Raw genomic sequence first — 12498 nt, 5'->3', positions numbered from 1 at the left:
CTTAAATGTATATTCCCATCCCTACCTAGCACGAGGCCTTTTGGGAGCTCACTGGCTTCGGGTTTCATGGGAACTTCGAAGTTAAGCGAGTAGCGCGCGAGAGCATTCCCAGGATGGGTGACCCATTGGGAAGTTCTCGTGTGAGTTCCCAGAAACAAAACCGTGAGGGCGTGGTCGAGGCCCAAAGCGGACAATATCGTGCTACGGTGGTAGAGCGGGCTCGGGAAGTGGTCCGCCACGGGCCGGGATGTGACATCCCACTTCTATCTTAGTGGTCTTCACAAGTGTCTTGTTGTTGAAATTTCAACACCCATTTTCAGGAAATAACTATTGCCAATACTTCAATTTTTAGAGCAAGAAGAATATTGTTTTATACTTAAGTAAACAACCACCAATTGGAACATCATATAAGCATATCATTGGTTTAGCATCACGATTAATGAATTTCACATTCTTTACATATACCACATATCTCGAACTGCGCATATAAAAAGATACTTCCTAACTCCATTCATACAAAATGATTAAAATCATTTGAACCATTTCTTGGTAGATTAAAGGTAACTCTATATCGATACTCATACTTCCCAATTAAATAGAAAAGGACAGGCTGGAAGTGTGCGAGAGTAAATACACCATAGTGCACTCATAGATGCCAATTTAATTCTACTATTGTCTCTGACAAAACTTAGCTTGTTCCAAAAAGTAAATGTAATAAAAAGTTCGAAGATCAATGAAGATTTGGACACACTTTTCTACATAAGAGTCCCAATCAATATTCCAATGAAATTAGAAATTGTTAATTCTAGGTCATAAGTATGATGGTTCATCTTTAGCGGTTCTACCACCGAGAAACATAAGCATTAACATACTAAGAAAGTCTGAATCCGAATTAACTTGTCCCATCAATCGACAATCACTATGCATCATCAAAATCTCCATCGAGAAGTGTCATCTAGCCTTCAAAATAAGGTAATGACTGTTGACTTTAGGTCAATGAATAAGATGGTTCGTTTCAAACGGTTCTAATCGTGAAAATAAAAGCAATACTCCGTCATGTTGCCATACCAACTTAACAATGTGGTGGTATCCGCGGTAAGATTTTTTTGAGATATGACGCCAAAAGTATACGTCCTCAAATTTACAGTACTATTAACCAACTCTATGACACGAACTAAAAGGTCTTCACAGTTTCCTCGACACTCATAACAATCTAACAGTGAGATACCATCCCGCATTTCGATTCTAAAGTCTACCTATGGAAGTGATCGAGAGGTGGTTAGTCAAAGGGTTTTCGTTTACCTAGATAAGTGATAGGGTAAAAACAACAATCATGAGTTTACCGTCCCATTACAAAGCTTATTCCTAAGCTTCTACGATCCTAATTTATTCAGCTCAAGCGAAGTAGTTCATTGATCCTAGGAGGATTTGATGATTGCTTTTTGGATTCCTACAACTCCCAGGATATGACAACTTACATTCGCAAGCCTAATCTCACCCATTTAATAAGTACAACTACGAAAGCAAAAATCTGGGAATAGCGTTGATTGAAAAATCCCAATGCTAGAAAAAGACCTTGCCTAAGATCTACTTCCAAAAAGACTTCATCGACAGTCGATCTTCCTCCTAAAGATCCAACATGAACCCAAGTATGCTTGAAGATATTAGTGCTAATAGGGACCGAACAATAATTATCCCTCAGATGATCTTCCGCGAAATGTTACTAAGAAATCAAGACTAACTAAGATTTCCAATCTTTAAAGAATCAATACTAACGGTGGTAGGACAATGATAGAATTATTTGGTAATATCTCTGGCGATACATGATTATCAAAACATTTACTTAGGCCATCAACTTGCCTCACTTTTATACCTTTCCTCCACAAGGAAAATCTTTGTTTTAATTCTAAGGACAACCACCAAAATGATTTTATAAAATGTCGTGAAGACAACATAATTGTCCAAAACTTAAAAAAAAGTTAGCATATTTTTCCATATTCGACGAGGTGGCATCATTCGAACGTCAAACACAAAAACCAAGAGTGCTCACATCACGCGTGTGATGAACACAATACTGGCCAACATATGCTCTGATACCAAACTGACACACCCCGACCCAGAAAGTCCACTTGGACCCTGAATCGAGCTGTGCTGGCCGACACGTGGAAGGTGACGAAGCCATAAAATGTGATAGTGCATAAAAAGTGAATAAATTTGAATCTAAAAGTGTCTAAGTACCAGAATGCGCTACGAGTTGATGTGGGAATTACTTGACACACAAATTAAACCCTATTGATGACAATTGTAGTAATGATGCAAGTAGGGATCGTTCTAGACCGGGGATTAACTAGGGATGCTAATCAATGTGAAACTGACTCAAAAACGTAAAAACATAATGTAGAACACTAAACTAGACTCAAAGAATGCCAAACTAGAGTTTAAAACACTTAAACAAACCAAAAGACTCAAAACAACACAGAAGCACTCAAAACTGCCTTAAAATCACTTTCTGGGCAGTTTTGAGCACAAACACTAGTTTGGACGAAAACATGTTGTCACTTGATTCAAGATACTTAAAAACACAAATTAACTTGATTTCTAACTATTCTAACATTTCAAAATAAATGGGGGATTGATTTTGACGAAATTGAATTTAAAACAGAGAATTGTAAACAAACTTCAAACAAAACAGATTGTGATGAAATAGAATGATGAGAAACTAGTTAGAGGGTTCCTTATCCACACATGAACATATGCATATAATTTGATTCCCAGTTATGACTTCAACAAACGATGAATGACAATGCTCCAAGTTAATTAGGTCCGCTTAAATTAACTTTCAGATTTCCCTAGATTCATTGGATTGAATGGAATACGCATTACAACCAAATTATTCCTCATCAAAGTCCCTAACTATGGAATACGCATGATAGAGACATTCAACAAAGATCATTAAGTTCAACGGAAATCATAAACATCGACTAGGCATTCATAACTATGGAATACGCATGTTAATCCAGCCTAGGGTTTACTTAAACACAATCGTGACTAGCGATCTTTACTACTCATGAATATAAGTTCATAACGATTAGGTGAAATTCCCTTATATCCTAGCATCAAGTTTAGGCATGCAAATTAAGTGTCGACCCTCAACCCACATACATAAACAAGTTCTTAATCAAAACAGAAAAGTAAACCACATCTAAAGTTCATGAATTCATAACTGGAGTAAATCAAATCATAACCAACATATGTCCATGGCTTCAAATTTGCCACTAACTAAAAAGAAATTAGTTCCACATGTTTAACATAATTGAACAGCAAGTTAAATTAAACATGAAAACAGAACCAAAAGAAGAAAGAACTCCAAACACTCCAATAGTTGCAGATTGCATGTGCAAGGTTTCTTCCTTCCTTTGGACTGCACGGCACTACTCCTCCTCTCCTTCAATGGTGGCGACACAAGGTGGTTATGGTGGTTGAATGGTTGCTTGGATGGAAGGTTACGGCAAAGGTGGTAAAAGTGGCTGGAATTGTGTTTCTAGGATTTTAGGATGTGTAGAGTGATGTGGCTAGATGAATGGACGAAAATTGGGTGAATGAGTGATCCCCCCTAGTGCCTTGCTGCAAAGCCTTATTTATAGGGCTAGGAAAGGTTTAGAACTTAGTTGAAACCAAAAGGTTTTGTACCAGAAATTAGGCAGAAATTAGGCAGAATGTGGAAAATATGGAATTGAATGTTTTTTCTCCTTCCATTTCTCTACAAGATTACAAGGATATATATACATGAAACACTTAAGGGATACAAATGTGTAGCTTGGACAAGGTAGGACGGCTTGGACAAGGTAGGAGACAAGGTAGGACGGCTTGTGACAAGCTAGGACGGCTTGGACAAGGTAGGAGACAAGGTAGGACGGCTAGGACAAGGTAGGAGACAAGGCAGGACGGCTAGGAGACAAGGTAGGACGGCTTGTTCTTCCAATACAGAAATTAGGCAGAAATTAGGCACCATGTGTGAATAGATAAAGCCTTCTAGAAATAAGGTTTTTAGGCCCCCTTGCAGCTCCCTAACTGAATTCAAGCCTTCAAATTCGTCCATCCTCATGCCTCCATGCTTGCACTATCCAATCTTGGCCCAAAAATGCTCTGGAATGCCCCAAATTGCTTCTTTTTGCATACTTTGACACTAAAACCTGAAATTGCACGAAAATAACTTTAAACACTATAATTAACATAGTTTAGCTAATTAAATGCAAGAAAACAAGCTAACTAAGTCGTATAAATATGCTCCTATCACGAGTGGGAGCGAACCCATTTCACACGCGATGTCAGAGCATAAGTAAGGTGCAGTAATGTGGGTAAGAATCATACCCTCAAAAATATCCATCAATACTAAGATTCGCCATAGATTCTTGTCGATACAAACTCAGCAGCTAAAACCTGGAGGGCACCAAACAGAAGGTGTGAGTAAGCAATAAAACCAAGCTTCCCAAAGTTACTACCTCTCAAAAAGTAATGCCCCTAAATGTAAAACCCGTATCGTTTTCCATAAGACAATACAACATATATACATATATCCAAACCATACTCGGAAATGACCAAAACCACGGTTTGCCATCAAATCCACCATACATTAATAAGTAGGCCAAATGAACTAAATCAATACAAAGTGATATATCAGTCAGAGTCATCTAAAATGACATGTACAACTTATCCGTATCTCATCAATCATGACTAGCATATAAGTCGGAGTCACCTATAGTGACCTGTACGACTTATCCATATCTCGTCAATCCTGGCTAGCATATAAGTCGGAGTCACCTATAGTGACCTGTACGACTTATCCATATCTCATCAATCCTGGCTAGCATATAAGTTGGAGTCACCTATAATGACCTGTACGACTTATACGACTTATCCATATCTCATCAATCCTGGCTAGCATATAAGTCGGAGTCACCTATAGTGACCTGTATGACTTATCCATATCTCGTCAATCCTGGCTAGCCTATAGCTCAATAAGTATACCTGCACACGAGTCGGAAACACCTAAGGTGGTCTGTACGACAGAACTGGGTGTAAATAAATACGCTCGAGTGCTACGATCACGTGAAGACTGGGCGAATAATCGCGGGTCACCTACGAGTCGGAACCACCTAAAGTGGTCTGTACGATAGGATTGTGCACCTACCTTGGATCCAAGGTGAGCATAAGGTGCGGGAGGTGAACATCACGTGAAGGATTGCGCCCTGGCTACGGGCGGGAGCACTAACACCGGGGTGCAGGTTTATGAGCTCTCAACGCATCTCAATATAACATGTGCAACTCATGGCAACCAGTACGACAGTATCGAAGTTGCCTAACTCATAACTGTAGTCATGCTATAATGTAATCGATTCAACTAGTACCATAAACTCACCTGAACTTACCTGGGTGTCCTGAGTTTACCTTTGCACTTGAAAGCATTCCCAATAATTATATGCAAGTAATATACATATGGATATATCATGATGCAATCTACTACTCAACCATGTCGTAGCATTTTCAATTATAAGCAATATGGTGTGAAGTGTACAATCAGTAACGCCCTACTCCCAAACTACTTATTTTCAAGGATAATTATCCATGACAACCCAATTAACTCTAATTTAACTAACTAATTCACAAAATTAAAACTTGTCTTTACCAATTTCCTTCGCATTACTTAATTTCCCAAGCAAGGCTTTTGTCTCAAATATTTTATGGCTGCATCTAACGTCTCGTTAGACTGCCTACGTACCCTAAATAGGGATCAAGCCATTCGTAGTCCATATAGGTACTTCAAGCATTCACAATAATTATATGAAGGTAATATACCTAATCAATTTAAAAGTGTTGATAGAACTCTCAATAATATGCACAATAAAAAGGAAAAGATCCACTCACCTGGAGTCCACGCTATACTTCTCTAGTACGTGCATCGAGGTGTCCTGAATGATCGGTCCCCGCCACGAAGTCCAAAAGTGGACGGAAGATGGTCAATTTTGCCCATGAAGCCGGCGGGTGCCTAAAACTTCCCGACGTCGATTCGTCGTCTACGGTGGTCCAACGGGGTCAAGGTTGGTTGGGTTTTGGTCCTGGGATGATGGGCTACAAAGCCCAAGTGGTGGCATCGGCCATTGCTTTTCCGATTTGCCGGAAAATCGAGAAGGGTGGCCGGAGCACCATTGATTTTCGTCAACTTTCGTGGCCTCAAACTTCCACATCCCATGGTTAATCAAGGTGGTTCTTGGGTGGGTTTTGTAGAGGGGAATGAGAGCTTCAAGATGGTGTTGGTGGCATCGAAAAACTCCACCGGAATTGGCCGGAATCGGCCTTGGAAAATGGGCACCCGCGGTGGGTGCGGGTGGACGAAAACCCATTTCCCTTTTTTTTTTTTTTTTTTTTTTTTTTTTTCTCCCTCCATTTCTGATTGGGCTTCCCCCACAAAGTGGGGATTTAATTTAAATAAACACTAACCTTGAATAACCAATTTCAAACGTCCGTAACTATACCGCTATAATCCGGACTCGCAAACGGCTTTCGCCTATGCGTTCACATCCACGAGTATTACGAGAATATGTTAAAAGAATAAGTCATACGTCTCTCTAGACGATGGTCAACAGAAGTCAAAGTCCTTGCCTCTAGGGCAATTTCGTAAATTCACGCTTTTAAAATAAAATAAAAACGTAAAATTTGGAACGGATTGTCACACAAACCCCTCATGAATAGTAATTTTAAGGGAGTTCAAAATAAATAAAATTCATAATCATTAATGTAGAAGTCTAAAAAATGTGAAAGCATATATAAACATGTAAGGTTCTTCAACCTTGAAACACAACTCCCTTTAAACATTTGGTATTTTGTAGTAATGTACTAATGTTTTTTCATTAGGCTCTTATTTTGGAGTATGTAATACTTGAAAGACAAATGTGTGTTTTTTTTTTTTTTTTTTTTTTGTTTTTTTGTTTTTCTCATTTTCATTATTTATTCATTTAAAATATATTTTCTTTAACAAGTAATGGGTCATCTCATATTACCTGATAATATTAATGGGTCGGTTACGGGTCGAGCAATATTACCCGTTTACTTTAACGAGTGTTACACGACACGACCCGTTAAGATATCGGGTATATCACGAAAACAACATGAACACGAAAAACACGACACAAATGCCAAGTCCAGTTTTGAGTTAGAAAAGTACCTAGAAGTGCTTTCTAGAAGCTTATTTTTCAAAGCACTTCAAGTGTTTTTTTAAGAAGCACATGAATTTTTATTGAGATTTCCTGCATACTTCTAATAGAAAGACTTTTAAGAAAAACGCTTATACACAAAAGTGCTTTATAAAAAAGCATTCCCAAGTACCATTCATCTAAAAGCAAAGGTACAGTCAAAATGTCATAAAGGATAATCTTTGAGGGTTAAAAGAAGTATAATCAACTTTTAAAATTTTAAATTTGATATTCCATATATACAATAAGTACGAGTAAACATTAATAAATTTAACAAATTTTGAATTACAATTTATTAACTTCTTTGTAATTCCAATCTTCAGTGTTCCTTTTCCTATTTGAAGATAAGTTTATTCTTCACTTTTTGTTTTGTTTTGTTTTGTTTTTTTTTTTTTGAAGGACGATGGCAGATTCAATATTCAAAAGCCATTACAAAAGCCATTTAAGGCACCGAGCTTTCCTCAACAAGTAAATCAATGTTTAAACTTGGAGGAGATCATACCATGCACACACTTGATTACACGAAAGACCAAATCTTGTAAGTCTATGGGTGATAGCATTAGCTTGTCAGTGGGTATGGGTAAAAGTAGCCTTAGAGATTGTTAGAAGTAATGTCTTGATATCTTCCACGATTTGTCCAACTAAAGACAAATTAATAGAGGAATCTCTCGACGTTTCCACAATCTGAAGCAAATCACTAACAAATTGACATTTTTGAAAACCTTTATTAACCGCCCAAATCAAGCCTTCTCTGGCTGCTATAGCTTCTGCTTGAAGGGGGGAGGGGGAAGACATCCTCAAAACAATTGCACTTCACCGTTACAAAGTTACCAGTATCGCCTTGAACCATAATTCCAAATCCAACCACCCTCCGATCACTGTTCCATGAGCCATCAATATTCATCTTGATATATCTAGTAGGTGGGGATAACAATTTGGGAGGTGCTAGCAACCAAGATCTACCCCCAGACTGCACAACATTAGTAGAGACAAACTCATGCCATAGATGAATAGCCTTAGTAGCGCATGTGCCTGGTGAATTAGAGCTATCAGACCATAATTTTTCATTTCTTGCTCCTCACAAAGCCCAACAAATCCTTAGGAATGGGTCGAAGTCGACATGAGAGATCTTTTTAGTGATAACCTCAATCCAAGCCACGAAGGAAAAATGATTAAGGTCCCTCAGCACAACCCTCAAGTAAGAAGTCATCCATGCACATTTTGCATATGGGCAATCCTTCACAATATGAATGGTAGTTTCACCATGGTAATCACACATCACACAAAGATAAATCAGTAGCAATGTAGCGTTTGACAAGATTTGCTTGAGTGGGATGTAATTGTTATATAGTCTCCAAATGCACACCTTAACCTTTGGGGGAACATTGGCGTCCTAAATCTTAGACCAAATTCTCGACATGGCATTGAATAAAGATGATGCCTTGTTGTTCGTTAGTTGAACCCATGACTGAGCCACATAGTATGCACTCCTAACCGTGAATTTTCCAATTTTTTTCGAAATGCCATATCAGATGATCCAGTGAAGCACAAAGGCTTATAGTCCATTTCTTCATTAGAGAAGAATGATCGAAGCATGTTATGATTCCAAACCCTCTAGTAGGATCGATAAGTTCATTGACTGTTTCCAAATTACAACCCACATGCTTAGATGAGAAAGGTCGAAAAAAAGGAAGGAATTGGAATCCATGGATCATCCTATATTCTAATTGAATTACCACCACCTACCTGCCATCTTGAGCCAAGGCAAATAATATTTCGAGTAGCACATATGCTCTTCCAACAATATGAAGCACTTGATTTGAGTTGTGCTTCCAAGAAAGATCCATTAGGATAGTATTTCGCCTTCAAAATATCAGCCACCAAGGTATGAGGTTCCGTAATGAGTCTCCATCCTTGCTTGGCGAACATACACAAATTGAAGGTATATAAGTTACAAAACCTAAGTACCCCCCTCATTCTTAAGGATGCAAAGCTTTGTCCCAAGAGCACTAATGGAGTTTTTTTTTCCCCTTCATTCCCATTCCACCAAAAGGAAGCAATGAGGTTGTTCAAGTCATCACAAAAATGCTTTGGGAGTAAGAAACAACTCATTGTATAATTTGGGATGGAGAGAGCCACAATTTTCACAAGGACTTCATTCCCTGCTGCATTAAGGAGCTTACCCTTCCAACTTTTAAGTATTTTCCAAAACCATTCTTTGATATATCCAAAGCAACGGCTTCTATTCTTCCCAACCAAAGTTGGCATGCCCAAATATTTTTCATGACGATCAACCATAATGGCGCCCAGCATTGAAGCTATCTTATCTTGCTCTTGTTTCTTGATATTCCGACAAAAACACACCTCACTTTTGGTTAAATTCAATTTTTGTCCAAATGCACATTCATAAGAGGGGAAGACTTCATTACTTTATATACATTCAAACTCTGCTTGACAAAAAATAAGGCTGTCATCAGCGAAGAGCAAATGGTTTACTAAATAAGTCCCATGGTAGATCGAGATACCCTTTATCAGTCACCCTCTTTCCTTTTCTGCAATCAATGCCAACACCCCCTCGGCATATAGGAGGAATGAATACGAAGATCGGGGATCACCTTGCCTCAGGCCTCTGGATGACTTAATCTAAGAACACAAAGTACCATTGATGAGGATCAAATATGATGCCGTGGAGGCACAACCCATCATCAATTCAATCTACTTGCCTGAGAACCCCATCTTCGTGAGGACTTGATGAAGATAGTCCCCTTAATTCTATTATAGACTTAACTTATATCCAATTTCAAAAACAAGAAGCCATTTTTTCTTCATCTTCGTGAGCACTTTGTGTTTGCGATATAATTTGCAGGATGATCAAATTGAGCCGGTTAACTAACACCTTAGAGGCAATTCTGAAAGTACATTGCAAAAGCTAATAGGCCTTAATTAGGTCATATTTTGTGAGCATTTTTATTTTAGGACTAAGGCCACCTGAATATAGTTGACTTGTTTAAGTAATTTTCTAGAGGAAATGAATGATTGAACAACTAGAGTGATGTCCTTGCCAACGATTGGCCAAAATCGCTGATAGAAAAATAGGGTCATGCCGTCAGGGCTATGGGTATCAGATGGCTACATTTGGAACACCACAACATTTGTGTATATTTGCAGGGGCTCATGAAGGAGAATTAGATCTAATGTCTACTTTCTCGGTTTGGAGTTTGGCTTCCTTCGAGGATGTGATGGCAGTAGTGACGTGGTCTTTACTGCTAGGGATTAGAGGTTTTTATTGTCTGTTTTTTGCTGCCTTCGGGCCTAAGCTTATGTGGACCTCCCGTCGTATCTTGAATTGTTACTCTTATTTTGCTTGGGCTTTTTACTTTTCCTGTAGTTGTTTACCCAGTCCTTTTTGGGCCTTCTATTAGTTTTTATATTAATGAGAGTTGACTTTGTGATAAAAATTAAAAAAAAAAAAAAAAAAAGACCGAAGCCATAAGGTTGTTGTAGCCTATTTTATCTGACTAAGGGGAGAGGGCCGGTGGCAAGGGAAATTAGAGGAGAGATGTGTTTGTAAAATCGTAGGGGAATGTATGTGTGTTATTCCCTCCTACGTAGTGCCTTTATTTATAGTATTAAGAGGGAGAAGAAATCCTTCATCCCTAAGGAATACATGTATATATAGGAAATAAAAGCTAGAATAAAATCTTATATAGGATTTACACAATCACACTTAAACTAGGAATGTTTACAACACTCCCCCTTAAGTGTGTAAATACTCAAGGTGGATTTAGCATCATGCAAAAGTTGAGGAAGTCGACTTGTTGGCACTGATTATGGGAACAATGCTATTCTCAATAAGGTAGGAACTTGCATAAGTAAGTAAGTCTCACTAAAAAAAACCTAAGGCTATGGCAAAAACACAAGTAGGGACAAAATCTATAGTCTAAGGAAAAATGTGTGAGTAATGCAAAGTCAAAAGAAATGTCTACAAGACATCGTTAGAGATATGACCAGTCCAAGGTGGATGCCTTGTTAAAACCTAGTTAGGTAGCAAAAACCGAGAGGGAAAAAAACGCTCCTAATCGTAGGAAAAAAGAGTACATTAAGATCAAGCAAGTATTCTTCAGGATACTCTCTTTGAGTTTGACACAATTCCAAAGAGAACTAGCAATGTTACAACTCAGAACTTTTATGCATACCAATTCCTTGAACAAGCTTCTAAAACGTCCCCTTTGGTAGTGATTTGGTGAAGAGGTCGGCCAGATTGTCTTGTGAATGGATTTACGTGACTTCTATCTTCTGATACTTTTGTTGTTGATGTGAGAAGAAGAACTTCAGCGCAATGTGCTTGGTGTTGTCTCCTTTGATCTTGAGTTGTTCAATGCATGCTGTGTTGTCTTCATAAATCATCATCGGAACATTATCAAAGGGGTAAAGATCACATGAGCTTCGAATATGGCCCACAACTGCGTTCAACCAAAAGCATTCCTAAGTTGCTTCATGTAAGGCGAGAATTTTAGCATGGTTAGATGAAATGGTAACTAAGGTATGTTTAGTTGACCTCTAAGAGATTGCGGTGCCTCCAACGGTAAAGACATAACTCGTTTGAGAATGCACCTTGTGCGGATCAGATAAGTATCTTGTGTCGGCATAACCAATAAGGCGAGAATCGACTCGAGAAACAGGGGGTGCATCTTCACTTGAGGATCCGTAGGGATCAAACAAGCCTAAATTAGTAGTACCCTTAAGGTAATGGAAGATGTCTTTAACGCCAGTCCAGTGTCTGCGTGTTGGTGCATTACTGTATCTTGCCAAAAGATTAACAGCGAAGGAGATGTTAGGTCTAGTGCATTGAGCTAAGTACAATAAAGCGCCTATCACATTTAGATAAGGAACTTTAGGCTCCAAAATCTCTTCATCATCCTCATTTGAACAAAATGGATCTTGTTTTGCATCTAGCGATCTAACGACTATATGAGTACTTGAAGGCTTCGTTAAAGCGGCGCAACATTTCTGCGTGTAGTTCGTTTGATGTACTAAGATTCCATCTGAACGGTGCTCTATCTTGAGACCGAGATAGTATCGAGTTTTTCCTAGATCTTTCATCTCAAATTCTGACTTCAAATGCACATCAACTCTTGGGAGCTTTTCAGGAGTTTCGCTAAGGTTCATGTTATCGACATACACTGAACTATCACAAAACCGGAATGTGACTTCTTAATGAACACACAAGGGCATAGGTCGTTGTTCA

The sequence above is a fragment of a genome, unplaced genomic scaffold (genome assembly GCF_019419815.1).
Source record: "Pyrus x bretschneideri cultivar Hongxiangsu unplaced genomic scaffold, Pyrus_bretschneideri_v1 Contig36, whole genome shotgun sequence".
NCBI classification, from domain to species: domain Eukaryota; kingdom Viridiplantae; phylum Streptophyta; class Magnoliopsida; order Rosales; family Rosaceae; genus Pyrus; species Pyrus x bretschneideri.
Note: the sequence above shows the minus strand (reverse complement) of the source record.